We start from the raw sequence: 14,623 nt of genomic DNA, 5'->3' as shown, positions 1-14,623 counted from the left end.
GTTAATCGCCACAATTTGCATTATTGGAGCGTCGTTAACCCTCACTGGACGCGGGAAACAGCTTTTAAAGTCCAGTGGGGGGTCAACGTTTGGTGTGGCATCACCGGAGATGTTATTGTAGGGCCATATTTTTCCGAAGGGCATCTCAATGGTGCTCGGTATTTAAATTTTTTACAACTAGTGTTACCCGGCCTGTTGGAAAATGTACCTCTTGCTGTACGAATGCAAATGTGGTTCCAGCACGATGGAGCCCCTGCTCATTATTCCAGAGTTGTCCGTCAGTTTTTAAGTGGTAAGAAGCTGCACAATTACATCAGATTGAGTTTGATAGAAGTCTGTATTTCTTGTAAGGATTTGATTTAAACATGGACGTTCAGAAAGGTATGGAGAAAAGTGCATCGGTAGAGGGTGTGCTGTACCCTGGCCGCCTCGTTCCCCTGATTTAACTTCTCCTGATTTTTTTTTGTGGGGTAAAATAAAAGCGGAGGTGTATAAAACGCAGCCTGCAAATCTCGACGATCTCAAAAACCGAATAACAACAGCTTGTGCAGCTATAACTCCCGAAACTTTGAGAGCCGTGAGAAAAAATATGGAATTAAGAGTTATGAAATGTATGGAACAAGATGGAAATCAGTTTGAACATCTAATGTAGATTGATAATCAATATACACGAGTTGGAGGTCCTGATCTGCTTATTCTTCTCATTCGAAAGTCAACAATACCTTGCTCGACCTGACTGAGTATCGAAAGCTTGATGTAAACATAGAGTTTGATAACAGTTTGTGATACGTCAAAGGGCGGAGCATCAGCGGTGATAAGCCCCTCCCTCGTACAGACCCGGAGAAAACTCACCCTGTATAATTTTGTGATGAGAGATAACGTAATAACATGGAAGGCTCTTCAGTTGCTTTTCACGGTAGATTTCCAGGGTGTCGCAAGGGCAGCTCTAAATCTTCCGCATAGGCACGTATACCCCGGCCCGATTAACAAAATGAACGTTAAACTCGCGATCCAAGTTTTTAGTCAGTCCGTTCGTGCCGCACTTCTAACATTAGCTTTTACTACGTCAGACAGTAGGACTCAGAACGAACTGACTGCGTTAGGAGACTTTATTGGTAAAATCGATCATATATTTAACGCACTGAACAGCAGGACATTTTCCGACAAAAATCCCTACCGCCGACCTCTAAACACGACTGACAGACAATCTGAACAAACTCCACGGGACTTACTTGAATGGTCACCCCATTCACATATCTCGGAGCCCACACTTCGCGATCCACCGACCTTCGAAAATTTGATGTTAAGTATAACTTCAATTTTGAAGCTGTGGGAAAATATGCAATTCGAGGCTGTGAAATACCTACTGTCATCACGATTTCAACAGGACCCAGTTGAAAATTCATTTTGTATTAAAAGACGAGTGTCTTACGGAACAAACCCGACTACGATGCAATTCCGACAAAACTTACAACACGTGATTGGCAACAGTTTATTCATGCCTTCGGAAACAGCGAATTGTGAAGGCAATAATGACGAAACGATTATTAGTCAACATAAAACGATGACTTCTGACGTACGTACCTACGAACGAGATGGACGTAGACGAAACGGCCGGGGTGAAAGTTGAAGAAAATAGTTTGATGAGGATAAATGTCAATAGGGTGAAAAAGGTAGTTTGTTGTCATAAGATGGGTACAGATGGGGTGATCATTTTAGAAGATAATGCAGTGTATTACTTTTCAGGCTTTCCGGTCAAAAAAACCGTAAGCAAGTTTAATCGTGATGATGTAAAGAGATACTTGTTGATCGGCGTCGGGAAAGCGTTGCGCAAAATCAGGTGCTCCAGTTCTTCAAAGCATACCCCACGAAAAATCAGGCTTCGCTAGATTATTTCGTTACAGCGTCCAAACAGTATTAGCAAATCGTCTCCCATCATTTGCATCTTTTTCAAAAGTTTTACCCGAAAGTTCGTTACAAAGCCAACGTTGTTAGGACAGTGGTCAATCGTATAGTAGATCAGGATTCGAAGTCAGAGGTTTGATGATGATTGTCGTAGGATATTTTTAATCCATTCGCTAGTAACTTTATGGTTAGTTAGAGGGTTGCAATGGTCATCTATCGAAGCTCGCAAATCTGGGAAACAGTCGTATAGTTTGTCGGGGTATCAATCAAATTCGGTTTTTTAGAAGTTCAGAGGCGATTAGAGGACAGTATAGAGTAAAATGAGTGACAAATTTGCATCGAAAGCTGAGGATATTAGTCTATTCCGAAATTTCATTCAGTTAGAGAGGGCAGGAATATCACATGGTGATAGGCCCACCGGGGATCCCGCCATGTAAAATAAAGGGAAACGAATCTGTCACTGTACCTCACGGGTGATTTGGAAAACTGCGAGTTGTGAGACCAGAATTGCAAATTAATTAATTCCAAAATTTCAAATTAAAACTGGAAATAAAATTTTCAGTGAAAAATTGGATATGTAATTTTGAATTTGAATCATATTATTGAAAATCAAAAACGGATTTTGAACTTAAATATTAGGATTTGGGAGTTCCGAAATAAATTTCTTAGTCAAACGACAGAACTGAAAAATTTACAATCAATATTTTATTTGAATGATATACTTCAGAATGAGAATAATATTGTGTTATCTAGTTTTTATTCTGACAGTAACAATAAGGATTTAGTTTTTCAATCCTTATATTAGAGAATAAACATAGTCAATATTTGTTGTTATTTAATAAATTTGAAATAAACAATAATTTCAAACTTTTTGCTGAAGAATTGAGAATGTCGGAAGAAACAAGCACTTATTGGATCTAATCTGATTTTCGGATGAAGACTTTTGATCAGGTCCTAAAAACTATAATGTCGACAATATTCAGGTGGACGTTGGTCTATGACGGCGCACATGCATTCATGTACTTGCAGTACTGTCAGTATATTTTGAAAACGAAATGCAGCCGTAGTTAACAACGGGTGGGTTTCATACGTGCGAAGTTTGCGAGTATGATTAATATACATTCTCTCCTGCCATATGAGTAGCTGTTATCACCATCATCCATATCGATGCATATACATTGTGAATATATCAATATTATTTCTGTTGAGAAATGTGGATATTTATGGTTGGTGAATGGTTGAAATAATATTACAGATCACTTCATTATAACACTCGGATTATTTATCCGTCGTATTTATTAATACATACTTAATGATTACATAGTTATCGGTGGATTAGCACGACTTGTGCTCCGGCTCTCTATCTAGCCATCTTAGACGCTTTTTCTACCGTGTCCGTCTATCGTCTGTAGTCTGTACTATAGTCTTCCGCTCGGACTATATCTATTGTTTGTACGGCTAGTAGCATAGAAATTACTCATATTTCAACACACCTGCTTAATTTTTATGCTACTTAAACTTTAAACAATTTTCAGAAGCATTCGGAATTTTTCAAATTTATTTCTTCCCAGAACCTTTGTTAAAATATCTGCAATATCGTTTTCGGAGTCTACTTTTACAATTTCGATTTCTTTCTTTTCGTAGCATTCATTTACAAAATGATAATGTACTTCAATGTACTTCGAGTTTTTCGTCATGTTTCCAAACTTTGCTATTGCTATGGCTCCTGAATTATCCTCATATATTTTTATCGGATTTTCTAAATTTATATTAAAGTCTTTTGACAAATTTCTAACAATTTTAATTTCGCTTACTGCTTCTGATAAAGCTACATACTCAGCGGCTGTTGACGATTTTGTCACACTGCCCTGTTTTCGGACTTTCCAGTATATTACATTTCCAAATAATCTTATAATATATCCTGTCGTAGATTTCCTATCGGATTTATCTCCTGCCCAATCAGCATCAACAAAACAGTCCATGACTTCTGCATTTACATTCTTCTTATAAGTTAACTTTAATTCTTTAGTCAAATACAAATATTTCAAAACTCTCAACGCATATTTGTAATGTGTCTCATTGTAATTATTTTGAAATCTACTTTAGTAGTTTACACTATAACTAATATCAATTCTTGTTCCAGTACTTATATATAATAATGCACCTATGAGATTTCTATATTTTATATCATTTGATGCTGTTTGTGCGGATTTAAGACTTAAATTTTCTTCCATCGGAGTATTAAATAATTTACTATTTTCAATATTATACTGTCTTCCTAATGACTCGATATAATCACTTTAGTCTATAGTCATCTTACAATTTTTATAATCATAATTAATATTTATTCCTAAGTAAGTTTTTACTTCGCCTAAGTCTTTCATTGAAAATTCATATGACAGTTTGTTCTTAATTTCATTAATTTTTCGCATTGTTTTTCCGCAAATTAATAAATCATCTACGTGTAAAATCAGATAAATTGTTTCGCTGTTCTCACATTTTGTATACAAGCAATAATCACTTACACTTCTTTTAAATCCTAATTTTTGTACATAATCGTCGAAACATTCGTACCAAGCTCTCGGGCTTTCTCGCAGTCCATACAATGCTTTTTGTAATTTACATACTTTATCGGTTTTGTCATGGTAACCTAAAGGTTGTTTTACAAATACTTCTGATTTTATATTTCCATTCAGGAATGCTGTTTCAACATCCATCTGTATAATCATTAAACCATTTTAAAAACAATATGATAACAGTAACTTTAATGTTTGAATTTTAGCTACTGGAGAATACAAGTCTTCCAGTACTTTCTTTTGTTGAAAACCTCGAACAACTAATCTCGCTTTTTTATGATTATCAGATTTATTTGTAAATACCCATTTTAAATCTAAGATTTTTTTATCTTTCGGCTTTTCTACTAACCGCCAAGTTTTATTTTTATTCAAACATTTTATTTCCTCATTCATAGCTTCTTTCCATAAATCACAATCATTTCCTTGTAAAGCTTCTTCATATGTTTTCGGGCTATCCGCGCTTACAATCTTTACATATACATAGTGCGAGTCGGATTGGCCATATCTTTCGGGTTGTTTTCTTTACCGTTCTGACCTTCGCATACAGTTTCTTGATCATCTATACTTCTGTCTGATCTGTTACTTGAATTTCTAATACTTTTATTTTCTTCTTTGTTTCTTTCGTCATTTACTACATTTTCAATTACTTCGTTTGATACAGAGTTTTCATCAGAATTCTCTACAGATTCATTATCACTTTCATCATCACCTTTAAATCCAACTAAATTTTCATTTTCATCTACAAACTCTACATGTCTTGCGACTATAATTTTATTATTTACTAAAATTCTGTATCCAACGCATTCATAACCTACGAGTATGCCCATGTCAGCTTTCCTATCCCATTTAGACTGTCTTTCCATTTCAGGAACTCTAACAAATACTTTACTCCCGTATAATTTCAAATTACTAATGTTAGGCTTTTTTCCAAAAAATATTTCAAACGGAGTTTTATTTTCGGTCGTATTTGTTAAAGTTGTGTTTTTTAAATACGCTGCGCCTTTTACAATTTCTGGCCAATATTTAATATTTAATTTCGGATCGGAAAGTAAACATCTCGCCGCGTTCATTATTGTTCTATTATAGCGCTCCGCTGTTCCGTTCAGCTCGTGTATGTAGTCAAGTTCATGAGAAAATGAGCGAGCAGTGTATTATTCCAACAGTTAAGCACGGAGGAGGTTCGATAATGGTTTGGGGATGTTTTGTTGGTACAATGGTACGTGATTTGGTCAAAATAGATGGAATAATGGATAAAAAAGTTTACCACAAAATTCTGCAATACTACGCTATTCCCTCAGGCCGTCGTCTCGTTGGAGACAACTTTGTAATGCAATAAGACAATGACCCGAAGCATACGTCTAAATATTGTACCGATTATTTAAAATCGAAAGAAGAGAAAAATCATCTTCAAATTATGGAGTGGCCTTCAGAGAGTCCGGATTGCAACCCCATTGAATACTTGTGGGATCACTTAGATAGGAAAATTCGAGATAAACCACTGCGAAACAAAAACGAGTTGTGGGCTACCGTGGAATCAGAATGGAAAAATATTGAAGAAGACGTTTTGCAGATATTGATTGACCGGATGCCGCGGATATGTAAAGCTATATTAAAAGTACGAGGAGGATATTTCGATGAAACGTCCATATAAGAAGTTTTTTTATTTCTATCTGTGAACAACTATTTGAATTTCGTTATGATTTATTCAGTTATGGACGTATTTGATGTGTTTTGTGTAATTATTCAAGACTGTTGAAAGATCTATACTTTTGTTAATTTACAATCCTTGGTGTACAATTATTCACATGTGTTTTGTAATTCAAAAAATCTGACGAAAAAGTGAGAAAACTTTCTTTTCTTTTTCGCATATTTTGGAATTTATAACTTGATTCTTCATCAAAAAAGGAAAAATTTTTCTCCCTAACACTTTCCTGTACGTTGCCTAGTTACTGAAATACAATTCAATCTGAAAAATTGGCTTTTTTTCACAAGAATGTCAATAACTCGATGAAAAATGCACTTACAAGGTCGTACGTCGTACCTTAGCTCATTTTGAAGCTTTTGCAACCTACTTTATGATGTTTTTGTGTATTAGAAGCTAGATTTACTTCCAGCTAAAGTGCAAGAAGTTAAAGCGGGATCGAAATTTTTCGAAATTTTCAATCTTTGAGGCATGCGCAGAATGAACTGAGTGGATCCTACAGAAAATCTGTGGAGATGACTTTTAAACTACTCCAAAAGAGCTTCAAAATGAGCTAAGGTAAAGTCTTCGACGATTTTTGGTTCCTGAGATATCGAACTTTTAAGATTTTCCTTTTTTTTCCTAGGTGAGCTTAAACTTTTGACCGGTAGTGTACTCCGTTCAGTAGGGCCGGTAACGCGAGATAAGTTTGCAGAACATTTTGTTGGACCAGGGGCTGTACCGTGGCAGAGTTCAAAAATTCACTGAGTTGTGCCTACTAGTCCGATAAAGAAACTTTCATGTTCGAAATCAGTTGTACTAGAGGTGATCCTTGTGATTCTCAATCTTCCTGTGCACTCTACGGATGTTTTGTATTCCTTCTTTTAAAGATTTCTATTTCATTGTTCGAACATCTGTATTTTCGATAAAAAAAAAAATACCTAATTTACTCACCACAGTCTTTTTTTTTGTTCTCGCTGAACTCCTTGAAGCCCGGAATGTTCATTGCGCTGATGTCCTGCCATGCTTTCGGTCGAATATCTCGGTTCTTGTACTCCTCATGAAATGCATCCCACAAGTACCTTCTCCCCTCAACTTCGCTTATTAAACGTTCTGTATCAATTTCGCTCGACATGATTGACTTGTGGCAATCATACATGAACTGATTTCTGCGACTGTTTTGTCTCCGCTGCAGCTATCCGCAGGACTGTGCAAGCACCGACCTGTCTCTGTTGAATCAGGTCACGCGGAAGGACCACGGGGCCCACGGGCCACGCAGACGGCTCCTCCGTTCGCGAACTGTCCGCGGGATTATGAATATTCCCATTTACAACTATGGAACGTTTCTTGCGCGCGTAGCGCGAAACGCGGAGCATCCGCATGAGTGTGCAACCGGCCTTATAGTATATCAAATTATCTCACCTGCGTAGCGCTAAAAGCAGCCACTGATCGCTCATATCATTTTCTGCCTTTCAATTTCGGGTCATGATCATAAAAAGCGCTGAAGATAACCGCTTATTTCTGTGATACGCTTTTCTGTACTGATTGTTCAATGGCTTGCGTCGCATGTGTGACTTGAAATCAGTTGCATTATCTGAGCTATTTTTAACTTCAATAATTGAGGATTTCTTTGTATACAATATTCCTTATAGCTCTCTCCTTATTTTTCGTCCGTGTTTTTGAACCTTTTTTTGATCTGCAGCGTGAAAGTGCCACATACATACGGATTCGATACGGACGGGGCGTACGGCTCCTCCGCTTGCGGACTGTCCGCGACATTATGAATATTACCATTTACAACTACGAAACGTACGAAGCAAAAGTGTGCAACCGGCCTAAAGACTGGCTCTGAGGTTCGGGGCGTGTCGGCCTTGGTCGGGAAGCGGGTTTGGCTGACGTGCCGGGCCTGAGTGAGTTGAAGATAATAACCGGATCTGTGCTCGGTCCCGTGCTTTGGCCTCCTGCGGATCTGCCTCGCTGCGAGGCTTCCGTGACGGCTCGCCGTCGCGGTCGTTCTCTTTGGCCGCTATTCAACCGTCAGCTCAGAACTGGGACGGACTGGGGGAATCTGACTGTCTGATTGGAACAAAGCATTGCGATGGCCGTAGCGGGTGTTGACGCAATGTGATTTCTGCCCAGTGCTCCCAATGTCAACGTGAAGAAATTCAAGCAAGCGCGAGTTAATGGCGGTAGTAACTATGACTCTTAGGTCAACACTGTAAATGCTCGGACCATCGGCCCCACCCTTTCAGGTCATCTGGGCAGGGACCGTCGATTTCTGTTCCGAACGAACGATGCTGATACCACTGTGCATTTCACAAAATGATATGAGGGGACCTTGGTCTTTGTATCGTTGACCCACAGGAGCCTTTTTGAGCTTGCTGTTTGTAAACATATTTATATACATTCATATTATATTATTCAATTCTAAAGATGATATGGTATTCATCTCTGTATTCCTACAAAAGCGGATGCGTGGACGAGTGAAGCGTCACGCTGGGCCGCATTGCCTTGAGAGCTTAGTCGCCTAAAGGATCGATGATGCGAACACACAGCCTATCTCGATCAATTTTGGCACCACCTTCTCGTGGTTTGCGCTGACAATCTCAACCGAGGCAGCCCGGTAAGAGTGAACATGGTCCAGTCGAAGTGCGTGCACCCCAATGGGGTAGCGTCGGTGTTTTTGTACGGCTACTCAAAACCTATGTCCTACGATGAGTTGTGGGGTCAAGAAAGGACGGGTTGCCTCCAGGGCTCTCGGTTGTCATTCCGTTAGTCCCCAACACGCAGCATCAATGGAAAAGACAAACAAAAGAGTGAATCCACGCCCGGTTTTCCGAATGGCCCGGGCACTGCGTGTTAGGATGGGCGAGTGTGTTGCTGCTTGTAGTCGTGGGCCGGCCAATGCACAGGTGGAGGAAATTCCCACGAGTGCTCACGGCGAAGGCAGAACAGGCGCCAATGAACTGTTTCGTTGCGAACATTGCGACAGGGAGTTCAATACCAAGCGTGGGTTCGGTGTGCACGTTAGATTTGCACATAAAGGAGCTGCCAACGACCTGATCGACGTAGAGAGGGTGAGACCCCGTTGGCTTGAGAAGGAGGTGCGACTGATGGCGCGGGCTGAGGCTACGGCCACCTTAGCTGGGATTCAGTACATAAATCAACATCTTTCTGTCTTGTTCCCTGATAGGACTCCCGAAGGCATCAAGGGTGAGCGGCGAAATGCTGCTTATTAACCGATGGTCCCTGAGTTCTGCCAGCAGGAATTAGACACAAACTCCCATTCTGATGACGGCTTGGTGGCGGATGCGACAATGACACGAGTCGCCCGCACACCTGACAGGCCTTCAGTTGCCATTGAACAACAAACACCCCAGTCTCCAATACTCCATGACCGAGATGGTCTTGGATGAGTGCGCTTAGCGATCGCGACTTTGTTAGAGTCAACTGCGCGCTATCGTATCTATAAAGCTGGCACTCTGCGGAAAGTCGCACAAGATGCTCTGACGGGGGAAAGAGTGGTGGACCGGTTGAATGATTGGCTCACTGCGATCTTTTCTGCTGGTCGGGTTAACCCTCCCAGACCCAAACGAAAACGATCAGTGCGTCCTCCGGCAAATGAGAATAGAAAGCAAAGACGCAAGAGAGAGTTCGCGATAATGCAAAACCTCTATCGAACTAGCTTGCGTTTCCGTCCCGGTAATATACTCGATGAAGACATAACGCGGGAAAGGCTTTCTGGCACCAGTTTTGCGCAGTACTGGCAGCCTCTTCTTGAGTGCAGCTGATGGCCACATGGAGGATCCGTCCACAACAGCCGAGGTTGTCCGGATTTCCGTAAAAACTGGCTCTGCCCCTGGATTGGACAAAATAACACCTAGGGCCTGGAAAGCCGTTCCGGCGAAACTACAGGCCCTATGGTTCAATCTAATGCTTCTTGCAAGAGAGGTCCTTTCGTCGATCTCCTCTTGCAGGACGGTCTTTTTGGAGAAAGGTAGTATGCCAAAACATCCGGCACCCTATGACTACCGGCCTTCAAGTATGGGCTCTGTCGTGTTGAGGCAGTTTCACAAGATTTTAGGCAGGAGGTTGGCTGCTCTTGACATATTCGACGAGAGGCAAAGAGGTTTCCGGCCCGTCGATGGCGTCTGCGAAAACGTAGAAGTGCTGTCTGCGGTGCTGGCTGATGTCGAACGGTACAAATGACGTGCGTTGATCTGTCAAAGGCATTCGACACGGTCTCGCACGATGCGATCCATCTTGCACTGGAAGAGGTGGGTCTTCCGCTCTCCTTCACACAATACATTAGAGCATGCAACTCCAACGCCACAACAGCGCTTCAGCTGCCCAATCTTCGTGAAACGCCGAGGATACAGCTGGGTAAAGGCGTGAAGCAAGGCGATCCTCTATCGCCTCTACTGTTCAATCCGGTCGTAGATACCGAGCTCAAGGGGTTCTCTCGAAGGACGTTGGATATAGGCTTAAAGGCGAACTAATTGGCGTACCAGCTCACGCTGACGACATTGTACTCCTAGCGTCAACCTGAAACGGTCTCCAGGAGAATTTGAAGTGGTTTCAGGCCGCTGTTTGCTTGAATGGGTAAGACGTCATCCTACGTAAAACCACAGTACTCTCTTTGCCCAGCCAACGCAGTTATATATCTGCAAGATTGCAATGATATAACCTAATATCACAGCATATATAACCTGAGAGTTACAGTTGCATTGCGACTATCAAGTAATTTCGCTGATTTTGCAAGTTTCGATGATGTAATTCACACATTGCATGTTATGTAGCATGTTACATGACAGTGACTTCAATGTTTCAAACTAATGTAACTCACCTTCATGTATTTACCAACATAACGTCAACTTTAGGAGTTATGTTTATGCTATGAGATATTTTAGGTAACTGTTATATGTTTAACTGCACTCTGGGTATATAACATCTATGTTCGTGTTATCACTAACGAATGTCACATGGAACTTGAAGTTATGTCAAAATAAGGTAATTAGTACATTTATTTTATGTAAAATCGGATGTAATCGCAACATTAATGTTATGTGAAAATGAATGTAACAGTGACGATCGAATTGAAATGACGGGCGGTAATATTAACATTGCATGTATAGAATGATAAAGATGGTTTTGCGAGGAACAACAACATAATCAATTGGTAGCATAATATATTTATTAAATGTAAAAAAGATGCGTCATCAATGTAACAGCTTGATATGTAGACACTCTAGGTTATATGTAATTTGAATCGCAGTTCTAAAATTATATCCTTTCACGTTATAATACTTCACATTCTATTGCACATCACTTTTTTTTAACATCTTTTATTCTCAACATTATGAGTTATCAATTTATTATTCAACATCATAAGGTTCGACATTTCATAATTATGAAGCTTATAGTTTAGGAACAATATCACCTATGACATAATAGGAAAACTATATAACAGCTAGGACTAACTCAGAACAATTTAATAACTTCATTAAAATAGATGAGAGCATATTAATTGAACTATGAAATTAAACCTAATTTTTCAGCCATGTTTTTCTCTTTGGAACTTAGGATAATAGCTATTTATATAATTATATAAAATAAATACTAATAAAAGGGGTATCACAATAAAGTTGAGTGAATGTCCCAGTTACTGAACGTGTCCCATTACATACATTTTAAAATATTATATTATTATTGAATCTTTTCATGTAAAATCAATATAACATGATAAATATCAATCTCTATACTCTCAATCACTCATTTTTTCTTGAAACTAGAAAAACTGTTATCATGATTTATAATTTTATGAAATAATCGCTAATAGTTGTGATATTACGTTGCTGAGACATGTACCTGATGAGTTAATGTATATAATAAAATTAAAAAAAATATAATAAAATAAAATAAGTCTAATAGCTGTCCTCAGATGAGTTTTAATCTTTGGGCTGTTTTGAATAAAGTAAAATTTCAATACGTGGTGCTTATATATTATCTTTTTTTTTATCTATATATATATATTATTTATATTGTATATATTAGGCTGATTCAGAAAAATCGACTTTTTTTCTGAAATCCCGCACTAAAATATCCTCAGAGTACTGAGAAAAGAAGCCTGTGAAAACCGCTCTTAATTTTAATATTCAGAGGTCGCGCATCGAAGATTTCTATCTTCCATTTAAATAACACGGAAAATTTTTTTTTAGTTCCAAATTTTCTAGCTCACAATACAATCAACGGATTTATATGCGCGATGAATATTTTTGTAACAAATTGAACGCTGTACAAAAAATGTTTCTCATGATTTTTTGATCAACCAAAGCGTTTGAAAGTTATTCAAGCTGAAAGTTGAATTTATGTCATCATTGCATTTTTTTACTTTAATTTTAGGCAACTTTATTGAAGGTTTCATCAAATGTAATTTTTTTTCACACAAAATATTGAGTGGAAAATTTTGAATTATTATTACACACAAGTCCATTATTGTTAGTAGAAAATGATTTGAAAATTTCGTCAATATTGATGAATACATAAAAAAGGATTTTGATCAACATTTTCCAGAAATGATAGGTGTTTCAGAGAATTTTATTCGAAAGGCTTATTGAACCTAGTGATTTTGATTTTTTGAATAACTATTTTTTTTTAATTTGATGATACCTTTGATGAATTTGCCCGAAATTAAAGTAAACAATGCAATTATGAGTTTATGACATAAATTTAACTTTTAACGTGAATACCTTTCAAACGCTTCGGTTTATCAAAAAATCATAAGAGATATTTTTTGTAGAGCGTTCAATTTTTTACTAAAATATTTATCACGCATAAAAATCCGTTGATTAGTTTGTGAGCTAGAAAATTCTGAAAAAAAATTGTTTTCCTGTGTTATTTAAATGGAAGATAGAAATCTTCGATGCGCGACCTCTGAATATTAAAATTAAGAGCTCTTTCTACAGGCGTCTTTTCTCAGTATTTTAAAGATATTTTAGTGCGGGCTTTAAAAAAAAAAAGTTGATTTTTTTAATCAGCCTCATATATTTTATATTATATAAGTTGGGACATGTTTGAGACTATGGATTTTGCCCATTTTTTCCTTTCCTTGAAATCCGCTGCTTGGCAAAACGGAACCACTCGGCACCATGGCTTTCAAAATCGAGGTCCGTCACCCCTGCGTGCGATGAACATATGATATCTGCAAAATTCAAAGTGTGTTTTTAACAGTGTCTACAACATTGTAATGTTGGCAACTAAAATGAATTCAGCTGCAACAATTTCATACAATTTAAAAATCTCCAAATCACCTTTTATGATATTGATGGTTTTTAATTTCATGACCGCAAAATTATTGCGTCGTCCCTTCCATGAACATTGTTTGGCGCAGCTGTCGTCAAAGACTTTCGTTAACACTCTGTATATGTTATCTTTTGGTAGATGACCACCTAAAATTATATATGTATGAGAATGAAATACAATTTCATTGAACTTGTTAACACTTCGTGGACGTTATTATGCTAGTTCAGAGGAGATTTTCGATCATATTTCATCTAAATGAATTATGCAAAATATTTGAGAAAAGAGATATTTTTGTTGAACTATCACTCATGTTTTTTTAAGAACTGGTAAACTCAATTGCTGACGTACTGACGAAAATGTAAAAAAAATTCATGATTTTATGACAGTATGTTGGAGCTGGGCTTATCAATGGTGGCTTACAAATTGTAAAACTGCATTCTCGTTAGTCGTGATAAGATCTTCGAAGAGTGTTATTTCTTGTAAAGTTTTGATCGGCAGCGAAGTATTTATTAGGTTGAATCGTGTTTCTGCTTCCGTAAGTGGCTGGCGATTGGTTTTTTTTTCTAGAGAGGTCAAACGATTGTCGATGCTCTTGAGCTGGATATTCATGTCCGCAAGCATTCTAATAATTTTACTAAGAGACTCTGAAAAATAAAGCGGTCAGTTGGGTGGAAAACTGTAGCAAATTGTGTATACTGTGATTCCATCATAACTGTACCCGAATAATGTGAGAATTACTAACCTTCAATGTACAACGTGTCATACATATTTTCAATAGGTTTGACACTACGTGTGGAAAGTGGTGTAGCACCAAAAATTATTGGCGAATCAGATACGGAACCTTCAAAATAAAAATGAATGTATCACGAAACACTGCAGGATATGATAACAATTGCACTATTATTAAATGTACAAAATGAAATGACAAAATTTACTAAAAATACACGAATAACTATTACAACCTTCGACAACTGATGATCCGAACCTACTTCTGGAAGGTTTGACACAATGGCTACGAGGTGTGACGTTGACCAACGCTGATTCAGTTTCATAATCTGCGGAAATAAATTTAATTGTGACAAACGTTTCAATATAGAATTTAATTTGCTAGTAAACTTCCATGTCAGTAACAAATTTTGAAAGTAAATTCATTCCTTGT

At 38.0% G+C, this 14,623-nt stretch overlaps 1 long non-coding RNA gene across 1 annotated transcript; it reads right to left on the bottom strand.

Moving 5' to 3' along the window:
* Nucleotides 1-12,372: 12,372 nt before the first annotated feature.
* LOC125501654 lies at nucleotides 12,373-14,103 on the bottom strand. Its single transcript, XR_007279257.1, has 3 exons — nucleotides 13,885-14,103; nucleotides 13,473-13,610; nucleotides 12,373-13,363 (listed from the first exon to the last, which is right to left on the bottom strand). It is a non-coding gene; the product is annotated as an uncharacterized LOC125501654 (long non-coding RNA).
* Nucleotides 14,104-14,623: the final 520 nt, after the last annotated feature.

Source organism: Athalia rosae, chromosome 7 (genome assembly GCF_917208135.1).
Source record: "Athalia rosae chromosome 7, iyAthRosa1.1, whole genome shotgun sequence".
NCBI classification, from domain to species: domain Eukaryota; kingdom Metazoa; phylum Arthropoda; class Insecta; order Hymenoptera; family Athaliidae; genus Athalia; species Athalia rosae.
This window is presented reverse-complemented; position numbering and strand designations above follow the sequence as displayed.